Source organism: Equus quagga, chromosome 18 (genome assembly GCF_021613505.1).
Source record: "Equus quagga isolate Etosha38 chromosome 18, UCLA_HA_Equagga_1.0, whole genome shotgun sequence".
NCBI classification, from domain to species: Eukaryota; Metazoa; Chordata; class Mammalia; order Perissodactyla; family Equidae; genus Equus; species Equus quagga.
Window position 1 is genome coordinate 24801435 of NC_060284.1, and position 14732 is coordinate 24816166.

General features: G+C 39.6%; 1 protein-coding gene across 1 annotated transcript in view; it reads left to right on the forward strand.

Moving 5' to 3' along the window:
• Window positions 1–24: 24 nt before the first annotated feature.
• LRRC8C (leucine rich repeat containing 8 VRAC subunit C) overlaps window positions 25–14732 on the forward strand; it is a 75067-nt gene continuing 60359 nt past the window's right edge. Inside the window, exon 1 of the mRNA XM_046645915.1 lies at window positions 25–342. The gene's annotated coding sequence lies outside the window, so the exon portion shown is untranslated. The remainder of the gene's footprint in view (window positions 343–14732) is intronic.

Sequence of the window (14732 nt, forward strand, 5' to 3'; positions counted from 1 at the left end):
CGGGCGGCGGCGGCGACCCCGGGGCCGGGCGCTGGGCGGCGCTGGCTGCCGCTGGCCGGGCGGCGCGCGGGGCGGCGCTGGAGGCGGCTCCGGCAGCGGCCGGGGAGGCGGAGGGGAGGAGGGCTGCGGGGCTGGGGCGTTAGCTGCGTCCCGGCTCGAAGCCCGCGAAGAGGACTAGGAGGAAGGCGCCGCCGTGGCCGCGGTCGCAGTGCTCCGTGCGCGACAAGCCATGAGCAGCGGCCCCGCGGGCGACCCTGCTGTCGCTGGCCGTCGCTGAGCCGGGTCGGGAGACAGCTCGCCGCTCCCCAGCACCCTCCCCAGCCGGCACCCTCGCGCCCAGAGGTAAGGGCGGGGACCGCGGAGGGATGGAGAGCGGCGGCCGCAGAGCACCGCGGGCTCGGTCCGCTAGGTGCGCTGGAGCCGAGACTCGCCCCGCCTCGCTCGCGACCCTGCCTTCTCCCGGCTCTCGGGCGGGCAGAACGCGGTCGCCTGCCCAGTGTGTGGTCCTTGGAGCCATCCGCTGCTAGGGCTCAGGGACCCGCCAAGCCCTACCCCACCCATCCCATCCCGCCCAGCACCCGGGCGAGAGACCCCAGCCTGGCGCCAAGCACAGCGCGGCAGGTTCTGCGGACTTGGCTGGGGGGGGAGGGGGCGAGGGGGACAGCGGGTGGAGGATGAGGAGAAAACGCGGCCACGGCTGGGGGCGATCGTCGTTCTTTCCTACCTTAAAAATCCCTGAGACCCCAGGGCCTGTCCCTTCTGATCTGCTCTCCCTTTGCTTCCCCTGAGCCCCTGAAGTTAGCACTTTGGGGAGGTAGGAAGGAATTGAAGGTCTCCGAAGGGAACGAGAGCACGATGTCAGCTCCTTTGCAGGACCAGAGGGGAGAGAGGGTTTAGTCGGCTCGGGTGGGCCCCAGAAGCCAGGTGTCTAGGCCGGCGGTTGAGGCCAGGACCGCTGCCTTCAACCAAACCCAGGCTGGCCGGTCTTTCCCTTTGCAGCTGGTTTCCAGCAACGAGGGTGGTTAGGGATGGAGTTAGCAACTCCGGAACCTTAGGATGTGCTCTCTAGACGCTAATTCCTTTCTTTTCCCCCTCAGCCAATTCTTCCCTCCCCCACCCCGCGCCTGCCGGTGTACATCAGATTACACTTCCTTCAAAACCTTGCCCCGTACCAATCTTTGAACAGCCACAGACACCTAGCCCACATCCCAGGACCGATATTTCAGATCGTAAAGCCCAAACTTCGCTTGGTTTCGAATTCTTTTTAAGCATTTTAAACTCCCAACAAACCTGTTAAGGAACACTTTCAAGTCCCCATCCTCCTAAAAGTAAAAAATAAGACCCAGTCAGTCTTTGTGGGAGTGCCGGCCTTGGGGAGAGGGAGGTTTGAATGACCCTATTTAACGCAGCCTTATGGGGGAGGAATAGATAAAGGAAATAGCAGTCCTATTTTAGTCACATACTTCTTACAAGCCCTCAGTAATGTAAGAAATGGAGCCTGAACCAGTGGGCACATTTCCGGACAGGTATGTGGTGGGTTCCGAAGGCATTCATACGCTTCGTCGTGGACACCTCATTAAAATGCCATCTCGATGGAGGAGGAGGAAAAGTGATGGGAACCCTCATGCTTGGCACAACACTGCAAAGTCGCCAGAACCAATGAGCTTTATACATTCATACATTTCCTTTCTTTGTTTTTCAATGATTTGTGTAAAATATAAGCTTAACCTCGCCAAATTTGCTCAAGTCCATAAACCATATGTTGGATGTGTGGACACAGATAACAGATTAGATGTATACAGCTCTATGATATTTGCATTTCTTCTGACTCCAATAGCGAAGACCAAGGTACACGTGTAACCCTGATTTACTTTACTTTGGAGTGTTTAACTTAAATACTGTCTTGAGATCACTTTGTTTGCTTTTGAAGGAGAGGTAGGGAGCAGCTTTGCAAGGATGAAGATTTTTCGTGGTTCTCGTAATAGATTGACCACAGATAGGGCCCAGCAACCCAACAATGGTATCATAGAGAGCATGATGTTTGAGAATTTTCTTATTAATAAAATTATCAAAGCCTTTGTTAATGATACTGATCTCTTCTCAGATTGACTAAGCACTTTGTTTAATGAAATTTTTTAGAAGGGAATGCTTTCAGTGAAAAAAATGTATTAAGGATTGTAAGAGAAAAGAACAAATAATTTTACATGTATATGAAGTTTATCTTTTAAAAACAGAACAAAGCAATATTTTTAACTCTTAAGGTGCCCAGTTTTTACCAAATTGTTATGATTTTTCCATTTAAGTTATAATAACCAATAACATTATAATAAAGTCCAAGTTTAAAAAGAAGTGGGGTGGAAACTTATTTTGCCAAGCATTGTGTTAATGGTTTAATATAATACCTTACTATAATATAGTCTGGCTGCTCTAGGTACCTAACATACATTTTCTCAGATTCTTACAAGAGACTCTTAAGGGAGATGGTGTCACCCACATTTTACAGAAGAAGAGGCTCAGAGTTTGTGATTTGCCCAAGACCATACAGCTAGCAATGCCTGAATGAGGCCAAGCCTCTTTAGCCTTGGTGGTATACTTTTCCATTATCCGAAGCTTCTTCTTTTCCTACTCAAATTTATTAACTTACCGTCACGACTATTTGAGGAAACTGAGATTGAGGAAGTAAAGTCACCTGCCCAGGGGTTTCCATGTAACTAGTATATAATGAATTCAAATTTGGAATCAGGGCCATCCGTTTTGAAAACCCATGTTCTTGCCACTGATCTCTATTGAATGACTGATTAAGAACTAACCAAATGGACATTTCATGCCTACTGATCAGCTATTCTCATCCACATGACAATGGTGGTCTCATGGGCTGCAACCCACTCCCAAGATTTTATACTCAACCCCTGGAGTGCTGGCTTTATCTCCAGCCCTGGATCACTGATGAAAGCATATTGCAACCAACGAGGGTGACATTACTATGGAGGTATCCTTGAATCTACTTAATTTCTCTTAAAATATAAATCATCCCAGATTGGCATGGGGAAAAGAGCATGGCCTCAAGATAGGGAACACTGGTATCAAATTGTGGCTGTACTGCATAGTAGGAGTGCAAACTAATTCCCCTTAACTTCTCTGAGCCCAGTTTCCTCATGTATAATGGGGTAAATAAAGCCGATCTAGTTGGATTATTATGTGGATGAAATGTAACAATCCGTGTGAAGGACAGCTCCTGTCACCTAGTAGGTGCTCAGTAAATGGTAGGGGTTAATACACCTGTATCCTAGCACTGACTGAAGTCTCTGCTGTATTTCACTCTCCATGTGCTTTACATGCATATAGGGATTAGTCATTGCTATCAGTGATTCACTCTTCAGCTCTACAAAGATCTAATCTGGTTTTTAGCATCTTTAACTTTCGAATCACATCCTTTTTTTGTAGTCCTGACTTACAAACATTTACTCACCTTATCCTTTGCTCCACTCTGCGTATTTTTTATAACTTGATAAGCCATATTTCAATGGATTGGAATTTGTATTTTTTGGCAAACACACTTTCCTGTTTTCTGCCTCTCTTGATTTCTCGGCCTTGCTTATCGCTCAAGGCACCGTGACAATCCCAGTATCCCCACACAGCTCTGTCAGCTAAAATTCTGCATCTTCTTTCAGGCCCAGCTACCTCCTTCCTGAGCCCATATGCCTTCCACTTAAAAATTTAACTTTTTAAGTTATTTCCCCAGGTAATATCCTGAAGCCTATAAACTCTTTGAGGAGAGGGACATTTTTCTATTTCTTTATATTCTTAGCTTAGTATGAAACATAGATGCTTTCTATTTCTTGAATAAAAGATGAGTCAGATATTCTGAGAGAGAGCCTCACCCAAATTATTTGTCTCTGTTACATGATGGTTAGTGGCACCTTCCTCTCTATTTTGAGACTTGTTCAGCCCAGCCTTCTCCACCAATTTAACTGGAATTACATTTACTGGAAGCCCTTGTTCTTAAACAAAGCCTTGGCCATTAGGTACCATGTAAGATAGCCATGTTTCATTAATAAATTGCTCCCATGGTGGTATAATAACTTCATTAGGTTGCAAATATATTGAGCATGCACGTCAACAGTATTTGAGTAGTTTGGCATTTTAGATGGGATAATGGTCCAGGTGGATTTCTTTAATTAGGAATAGGATTTACCTGAGGTGTCCCTTACCTTAGAGAGAAGGTTGAGATAATAAGCAAGGAGGATTTCAAACCCCTTTGGTTGGAAATAGGACTAATCGTGGCACAGTGTGGAGACTAACAACTAGAAGTGACCTTCATGAGAGAATTAGCACAGGAAAAAGACCCAGACAGTCTCACCACAAATGTGAGAGGTGGAAAAAGTAAAAAGAAAGAGGTAAAAGAAATAAAGCACGGCTGTAATACTGTATGACCAAGGCCTGCTCCATATTGGTCATTCCTGGACAGCAGAAATAAGAAAGAGACTGTGGGGTCAAGGTGGGCAAGGGAGGAGAGAAACTAGTGTGGCCACAATCATCTAGTACATTAATGCACTCCCATTTGCTCCCAGGCTGGCACAGAAAGGCAAGAAGGTAATCTCAGAGCTTTGCTTAAAGTAGTTTGGCAAGAATATGTTGAAAATTTCCTAATTATTAAAAGGTAGAGAATGACTAAATTCTTTTCCAATGTCAGGCATGAAACAAAAGAAAAGAACGTGGGTTATCTACTTCGAAGTATAACACGCTGTCACAAGTTCTGGGAGTGAAATTAGGATCGTTTTCTGGTGTTAGATGGGTGTCCTTTTAATATGGTTCTGTAGTCTATGGTGTATCTAACTGTGAATGGCAGTTGGTAGAGAAATGGTAATATGGGTTCAGAAAATGAATAGTATTCAGAAAAGAAAAGAATTGGCAAAATTGAAAAATCAGTTTTAAGAAAGATGTTTTAAAGCTTAGGGAAGTAACTGAAAATGTTCCAGATGACTGAAGTATTTTGAGTCAAAGGAATCCAGAAATATATGTTGTCTGAGGAACCCTTCTAAGTACTTGGAAGAACCAAAGGTTTTCCCATGCTGGAAAAGGGTGGGAAGGCAGAGCAAAGAGGAACATTTGGCTAAGCCAAAAAACTGCCCAAGGACTTGAAACACTCGAGAGAACATAATGGAGCTCATAGAGAAGTGTTTCCAAACCTTTTTTTCATTATTCCCCTCCCTCCATAAGCCATTTTTAGATAAATTGTAATATAGTAGTCCTCCTTTTATCCTTGGGGGATGCATTCCAAGATTCCTAGTGGATGCGTGGAATCGAGGATTGCACCAAACCTTGTATCTACTGTGTTTTTTCCTATACATACATACATATGGTAAAGTTTAATTTATAAATTAGGCACAGTAAGAGATTAGCAACAATAACAAATAATAAAACAGAACAATTATAACAAATACTGTAAGAAAAGTTACCATAGATCTTAGCAACGTTTTTCTTTCCTTCTCAAGTCATAAACTTTCACCTTTTCACTTAGAGGAGGCACTTTATGGCTTCTCCTTGGAATATCCAAATTGCCAGCATCACTACTCCTGTGCTTTGGGGCCATTATTAAGTAAAATAAGGGTTACTTGAACACAAACACTGCGATACCGTGACAGTGATCTGATAATATAGATGGCTACGAAGTCACTAAGGGGCAGTAGTGTATACAGCGTGGATATGCTGGACAAAGGGATGATTCATGTCTGGGGACGGGAGGGGGCCTAACAGCTTAAGATTTCATCATGCTACTCAGAACGATGTGCAATTTAAAATTTATGAATTGTTTATTTCTGGAATTTTCCGTTTAATATTTTTGGACCATGGTTGACCATGGGTAACTGAAACTGCGGAAATCAAAACTGCAGATAAGGGGGGACTGCTGTACCACAGATGCACTATATATCTGTTTATGTACTGTGGCCTTTAGCAGGCTAAACACCAATATTTAAGATTTTTTCTACCCCCCCAGAACCAATTTTCGACAGGGACAAGACTGCCTGTCGATTGAGACCACATGGTGTAGCATGATTCTATATTATGTTCGAGAATCACAAAAGAGCCATATGGAAATAAAAGACATGAAGAAAAGTCAATACACATATATATTTCTATGAAGGCACATGATACATTAGCAAATTCTCTGGAATTAGCTTGCTTTCTTTTCTTTGCTTTTATAAAAAAGCGTACTTCATTGGCTCTTAAACTGAAATAAATATGTAAAAATATAAGGTTTCTAGTTGTCCCAGTTCCACCTTGGCAAAATTGTTAAATTCATAAAGTCATCTTCCAAAGCCTCCTCTAACTGCATCCTTTGGTTTCCTGGATGGGAAGCCCTGCCCAAACTTTAAATGCTCAGCATCCTTTATTTACTTCTGTTGTGCTGGGAAGGCTCTGCTATTAGCCATTCATTCTTGTGACTGGTCAATTATACATGAGTATAAATTAGTTTGTCTTTAATAGAGCATTTGTACTTCAAGCCACTTGTTTATAATTATGAAACACTATGTTCCCTATCAATTTCAGTTCACAACAAATAGATATTTGGGGAGAGTGGGGCCTCTGAAGTCATTCTTAACTTTTTCATGCTACACCATCCAGCTTTTATTTTAACCATATTGCTCTTTTCCCTTTCCTTTACCCTCAAACCCCCAGTAATGTATTTGTTTTTCAACATCTTTTCTCTTTGATTTTTGGAGCTGCACTGAAACTTCCCTGCGGGCAGAGGCCATATCTGTGTTGTTCACTTCTGTACCCACAGCACCTGTGTGGTGCCTGGCACACAGCTGCTCAAGACATGGTCGTGGGATAAATATTTAATGATATATTTTACAGCAACGTTTCTAATCTTCCATCTTGGAGTATATGCATTTCCTTTTCTATTATTTTAAATTCTGGTAATGAAATTTGATAATGTAATTAGAAGCTATCCTTCTTAATAGGGTCATGAAATATGTACACGGAAATATTTCTATATGTGATTGGAAATTAGGAACAAGTATTATATAAAATATGAAGTCAGGACATCAAAATAAATCCTAGGGAAAAGTTGCTAAATAAGCTAAATGTATGAAAACTCTTGGGTCCTGTGAGTTCTCCCTGTGTATTTGAAGAACTTGCCAAATCAATAGAAATTGCCAACTAGTCTTTCTCAAATATCTTTTGAAGTTTATGAAAATTAGAAACAGGCTTAAATAACTTTTTTTTTTTTCCAAGATTTTATTTTTCCTTTTTCTCCCCAAAGCCCCCTGGTACATAGTTGTGTATTTTTAGCTGTGAGTTCTTCTAGTTGTGGCATGTGGGATGCCACCTCAGCATGGCCTGATGAGCAGTGCCATGTCCGCGCCTGGGATCCCAACCGGCAAAACCCTGGGCCACTGAAGTGGAGCGCGTGAACTTAACCACTCAGCCACGGGGCCAGCCCCTAAATATCTTTTTTTTTTAATGAGAAAAATATAACCATAAATCCAACTCCGGGAAAAAATACTATGCAAGATTATTAAGCTAATAACACCTTGCTTTTAAAAAATAACTGTGAGAATAGCTTCATTAGGAAAACATTGTTAGGCTAATTTGTATTATCTCCCTTAACATTAGCAAGGTCCAGGATAATGTTCTTATCAGCAAACTTAAGAAATGCTGTCTAGCACACACAACTTTCTACTTAATGCACAGCTCTGTGGGTGCTTGTAACCAGAAAGTAAGTAAAATTGAGGAGCTAGTAGCTGGAGGTGTGTCTAGGGTTTGGATCTGAGTGGAGTGTTTCAGCATTTTATCTAAGGATCTGGATGGCATAATAGAAAACAGGTATCTGATATTTCTATAAGCAGGTCCATGGTGGATAGAGCAACTTGATATTGAATCAAGGATTGGAAATGAGCTTGGCAAAATAAAAGAAAATGAAATAAAAATGAAAAGATGAGATTGAGTGCATTCATGGTGGTATGCATAGACAAAAAATGAAAACAATAGCCAAAACTAAGCAATGAAATTCATTTAAGGATCGTGTAGGGCCATACCTTAAAGAAAAAGAAACAAACCAACTACACAAATAAACTAAATTTTTCTGTGGTTATGTTCATTTCTGTATCACCAGTATTTAGGACAGTGCCTAACATGTAACAAAGGATCAATAAATATTTGTTGAGTGAACAAATGAATGAAATGCAAGATGGAGAAAGGCGAACTATATGCCATTAGGGCAAAAGTAAAAGTATTCCCAAGATAACTAGCGGACTGAATAGCTGGTTAGAAAAACTTTTTGGACAAATCCTTTATGAGCATATGTTCAACTTGTATTTCAGTCTTAGATATAAGAGAAAAGTTTTCTGGTAGGTCACTTCAAAAATTCATTCTTACCAGGGACATTTTATAAGAGTAATAGATGGTTAGATATCATTGTTAGACTACATGAAAAATACGGGTTCAATGTTACTAGACTCTTGACTAGCAGTTGACAGTTAACTGGGTGGCTCAGTGGCCAGTTTCCAAGGACAAGTCTTATCCTCATTCAGTATCATACAAGAGGCTAGCCGGTGTCATAAGGATGAAAAAAATTAAAGACAAAGATTGGAAAGGAAGTGAAAGTATCTCTCCTTACAGACTTTGTGATGAGAAGTTAGGATTCCATATCCTAAGGAATCTACGAAGCAGCCACTAAAACTAAGTGCTACACTCATCTCTAGTCAGTATGCAGGTATTTGAAATTCACAACAAAACCTTAGAAGTAAATCTGTTAACAGCCCCTGTTTCAGTCAGCCCTTGTACATGAATGTGAAGATGAGTTTACTTATCCTGAAAGGGTATCTAATAACAGAATAACTAATAACGTTTTACCTATCAACTTTTTTTTTTTACACTTCACAACTTTCCCCATTATGTGATTCAATAAACAGAACAGCCTACTGTTGACCTAATTGAGGAATTAAGGAGCAAATCAATGAAAACTAATGATTTCTAGCATCTCTTTTACTTGTGAATGCCACATCCTGGATTACAGGAGAGGGAGCAAACCTCTGGTGCTGTGTAGACGTTGTCTGGTGTGTATCAAACATGTTTTGGGGATAAAAAATCTGTTCCTTTTTTTATTGCTCCAAATTTGGAATGTAATCTTAAAGCAACATTATAAAATATTGTCAGGCAAGAATATAGATGCGTAATGCTAAGAGAAAGCCATATTGTTGGTTGGCTTATTAACTAGTAACAACTAAATCAGAAAGTATATAAGAAATGGCAGAATTTTAGTTTCTCTAGAGGCCAGGAATCTCTTATTATTCTGCTTGTTTGACTTCAGTTATTTATAATTTTGAAATACCAAAAAACAGCACAAAAACAAGAGAGCTAATTGCCCCTTCTGAAAGAACACATTTGGGTTGGGTGAGGAAAAAAATAGCTTTTGCCATCCAGGTAAAATGTACAGTAAGTGAATAATTTTACAGCCGCATATAGAGAAAAGATCATCTCATAAATAATTTTTCTTTCTAGCTACCGGTTATCCTATTAAGCTACTTTAAAAAATAATTTTATTGCAATATGTGTTGTTTATCATATAAACACATAAGCTAAACAATGGTGGATGATGGTATTTAAAGTGTTAAACTTTACTTTTTAAGATAGGATTAATTTTATAAAGCAATCATTATAGTCTTATTATTTGAATATTATGAAGAACAAATTATGTTTTCATATAAATATTATACATAGGTTAAAATTGTCATATGATAGTATTTTGTCAAAGATTACTCATTCATTACCTAATTTTAATATTAATCCCAGGCCTTAAAATTAATTATCTTGAATTAGAATTTCTACTGCCACTTAAAAATAATATAATTGCTATTCATATTAAAAACTTATCAGAGAAATATGACATTCTGTGGTTTCACATTACTACAGCATTGTCTGAAATTTACAACAACCATTAAAGAAACAGACACTAGTTATAATTCAATGTTGTTAAACATATCTGCAAACACTTAAAAGTTTTAGTGAAAATAATGATCTGACCTTTGAGATAAATATAAGGAATTTATTAACTTCCAATTGAATATGCATCCTATCAGAGAACAGATCAGTCATACATGAACTAAAATACATTTTAAAAGCTTTATTGAGATATAATTTACCTACTATAGCATTTATTTGTTTAAAGTATACAATTCAGTGGTTTTTAGTATAATTACAGAATTGTGTAATCATCACCACAACTTTAAAACATTTTCATCACCTGAAAAAGAAACCCATACCCATTTAGCTATCACTTCCCACAATACTCCCCACTTCTCCTCCTCCCAAGTTCTAGGCAGCCCCTAATCTATTTTCTGTGTCTATAGCTTTGTCTATTCTGGACATTTCATGTAAATGGTATCAGACAATCTGTGGTCTTCTGTGACTGGCGTCTTTCATTTAGCATATATTTGAGGTTCATCCATGTTGTAGCATGTATCAGTACTCCATGCCTTTTTATTGCCAAATAATATTCCATTGTGTGGCTATACCGTATTTTCTTTATTCATTCATCAGTTGATGGACATTTAGGTTGTTTCCACTTGGGGGCTGTGAGGAAGATGCTCCTGGGAACATTCCTGTGCAAGTTTTTATGTGGACGTACGTCCTCATTTCTCTTGGATGGATATGTGTAGCAGCAGAACTGCAGACTAATGCGTAACTTTGTGTTTAAAATTTTGATGTAAAATAAGGTGCAATTTTTGCATTATATCCCAAACTAGAGTAAAATCAGGGCTAAGACATTTAACTGTCTTTTTAATGAAAATTAGCAAAATAGTTTAATTTGTCCAAGTATTCATCATCAGGGATATCAATTGAACTCTGAATTTTATATAATTCAATCAAACATTGCAAAGTACTATTAAAGCACTACTAAATCTCTTTAAATTTTGGATTAAAGATTCTGGTTAGGAAATATAGACAGGCCTGCTAAAGGCTGTCTGGATAGCTCTTTGCGTATTTTTTGGTTCCTTATTCTTAGTAACCTGGACACCACCCATTAACTCCAAACTTCCCTTTTGTACACGTTTTCCTCTTTTGTGTGGGGCGGTTGGAGGGGGGATATTTTTCACATTCCCTTAGTCTAGATGTCTGTGTTTATTAGCTTCTGCCTAGAAAACATCAGCTCCGTTCATTTGAAGGTCTGTACAGTCTCGTCAGTTTCCCTCTGGAAAGAGGTAAAGGCACTTTTTAAAGTAAAACGCCTTGCTTTGGTTAGCATTTTTTCAGGCACTGTTCTTTCGCCTGGGGTGGTAATGGAGGGATCATCTCGATAAATTGTAGATTTGATCTGTTTTGTCTATTTAGAACTGTTCTTTTAATTCACCGTCAGACCAAGACCTGGCAGAAATTTCCCTTAACCCTTTCTCTTCACACCCTCATAAACCAACCACGCAGGCAGGTTTTCCCTTTCCCTTCAACAGAGTGAATGTATTTGATTAAGGAGGTGTTCTCCTGACACAAACGACAGACTCTGTGACCGTTTAACCTCCATTCTTAGCGAGGTCCTGAGCAAGTGGCAAGCAATGGGTCTAGTAGGTGCCCGAAGAACGACTGACCACAAAAACAGAACGCTGTGAGTAACTGCTTCCAGACACAGGCAAACGGACAGAAAACCTTTGAAGGAATTCCTGCATAAAATTCTAACTGCTGGACAAACGCAAATACAGATGCAAATATATGCACAGTCCCACTGCAAGCAAAACACAAAATAACTTAAGATGTCTGTGAATGTTGGCAACGGATGATTTTCAAAAAGTTGAACATGACTCTTAAATGAATATGGAATGAACATGTCAAAGATCTAGTCAATTCCCTAAGAGCCAGCTGGTTCAAAGAGCATTCAAGGAACTATTTGAAAAAAGAATGTTAGAATAACATTGCTAGGTTAGATACAAAACTAGGCAATGTCCTTCAGGGCAATAAACAACCTACTGTTTGGAGTTCTCTTTTCTACTGGACAAAAATCTACAAATCTGGAATTTAATCAGCCGTAATTAGCAAGTCAAAGAAAGGTGTATTTCCCTAACTAATCCTTGGGTGGGCCAGTTAAACACTTCTTCAATATTACGTTGAAAGGATATACTGCCCTCCCTTTCCGTCATTTCCAAGTTTTGGAAACTTTTTTTTTTTTTTAACAATGCATACTTGCTCATCCTAAACTTTCTTCCTAAGGGCTTCGGTTGTTTCTTAGTAATATAATGGACATTTAGCCATGGTATGTATCAAATACAAAACGTTGGCCTTGGAAATCCTCAAACTTAAAACATGGGACAGAGACATTGGTTCCTACTCTTGACTCCCCTTCTTGGAGATTCCTTATGTCCCTCACATATCAAAATACCTCTCTAATCTCATCCTGGGGAGGAGTTCTGTTTTAACTCCAACTCCAAGATCAACAAATTCTTAGGGCCCAAACTGCTCTCCAAGCTCTCAACTTAGATGGCAAGTCATCTTAAGCCCAGTAGAATGAGAATGCTTTCAGATGGTCATTAGACTTTGACATTCAAGTGCTCAAATTGCCATATCACAGTAAAAATATACAGAGCTCAGGAAGAGAAACACAAAGGATCTCAATAGCATACGTGCATGAAGTTCCTGATCCAGAGGCTGCCAACTGCTCTGCTTCTTTTGAGATGTGCGTTCTGCATGGAACCTTCAAGAACGATTACAATAGGAATTGGTAAACTGTGGCCCAGTAGTTTGGTTCTGCAACTGTTTTTGTATGGCCCACTTGCTGAGGTTGGTTTTTACATTTTTGAAGGGTGGTTTCAAACTTTTTAAAAGAATATACAATGCAGACCATATGTGACCTGCAAGGCCTAAATATTCCCCATCTCTCCATTTATAGAACAAATTTACTGATACCTGCATTAAAAAAATATATATCAAAGTTTTAAAACAAACTTCCTACAAGGGAAAATCTCTCTAGTAGGCTAATTCAAAGATTTGCTTTTGGTAGGGACATTCCATAGGAAAAGAGAATGGTTAGAAAAGCATTAGATTTATCATCAGGAGAAAATAATATTTGGTTAAAGGCCACTAAACTTGGTTAACAGCTGGTCAACTGCGTGGGTGGTAACTAATTTCCCAGAGCAAGTCTTAATGTCATTAAAGTTCATGAGAATCAATTACTTAAGCATTGTATCAGGAACACATTTCTTTCTGGCAGGAGGTTAAATTGTATCATACAAACAGATTTGGAACAATTTTGCTTTTACAAGGCAATGTACTGTATATTTTAAAAGCATACACTGGGATGCAGTAAAAGAAAAGTGGACTCTAGGAATCTTCTGATGCCGCACTAACTCTTAGAGTTTAATTTAGGACTATACAAATAGGAAGATGAAAAACTTGGAAGAGAGTCAGAAGACCATCACAGAGAGGATTAGAGCATTGAAAGACTGAATCTATGTGGAAAAAATGAAAAGAATTGGGATATTTCAGCCAAGATGAGGCGGACAAAGAGAAGTTTAAAAATTATGTCCAAGGGCATGAAGGGGTCTCCAACTGAATATGAAGAGCGATTGCACATCTCTTCTGAAAAGAGAGAAAAGTTTAACCTGCAGCATAAGGATGACATCAAGTCATCAGTCTTTTCACAAATATTTATAGAGGCTGGGCCTTTAGGAGATTTTAAAAAGAGAATAGAATTGGGGCTCTCTGAATATACTCTTACCTGAAGGTTAGCCAGATAGCCCCTTGAGATCAGACATATATCTTTAATCTGAGACAGTACTGTGTGCAAACCACCAGATCTGCTATTCTTTGAGGAGATTAAAAACCAGCCACTGTCCCTGAAGACTTACTCTGTGACGAGAGGGTATGGTAAACAAATATTCGAGTGGCAAAGATAAGGGGTAGCACTACCACAGGAGAATAGGGAAATATTTGCATGTGTTCAGTATCTGGAAAGGGAAACAATTAAAAATATGGCTCAGAAGGCAAAGATCTGGAGGTGGGGAGGGAGCCATCCATATCTGAGGAAAGAGAGATCCAGTCAGAGGGAACAGCAAATATAAAGATGTATCCTGGCATGATGGAGGACCAGCAAGAAGGGCAGTGTGGGTGGAGGGCACTGAGCAAGGGAGAGAGTAGTAGTTATTGAAAGAGGGTGTTGTAGGCTTATGAAGTGTCTTGTCCACCTTTACGCGGAGTGAGATGAGGAGCCATTAGAGAATTCTGAGCCAATGGGGGTCATAATCGGACTTGACTTTTAAAAGGATCATTCTGGCTACAGTGAAGAGAAGCCCCCAGCCTATGTTTTGGCCTCAGGGCCTTTGCACTCTTAAAATATTATTTAAGATCCCCAAAGAGCTTTATGTGAGTTATATGTGTAGGTATTTACCATATTAGAAATTTAAAACTAAGTATTTATTTTAAAATAATAATAAAGCCACTAAATGTTAACACAGATAACACATTTTTATGAAATTACCTATATTTTGTGAAAATACCTATATTTTCCCCCTAAAAAGAGAAGATAACATTGTTTTAAATTTTTACAAATTTGTTTAATTTCTGGCATTCAGTCTGTTCCCTATCACATGATGTGTTGCTTCTAGAAAACTCCATGGTATACTCACAAGAAAATGAGAATTAAGAAGGCAAATAATGTGTACTATTCTTAGGAAAATAGTTTTGACCTTACCAATTCCCTGAAAAGCACATTTTGAGAAACTGTGGTAGAGTAGAGATTA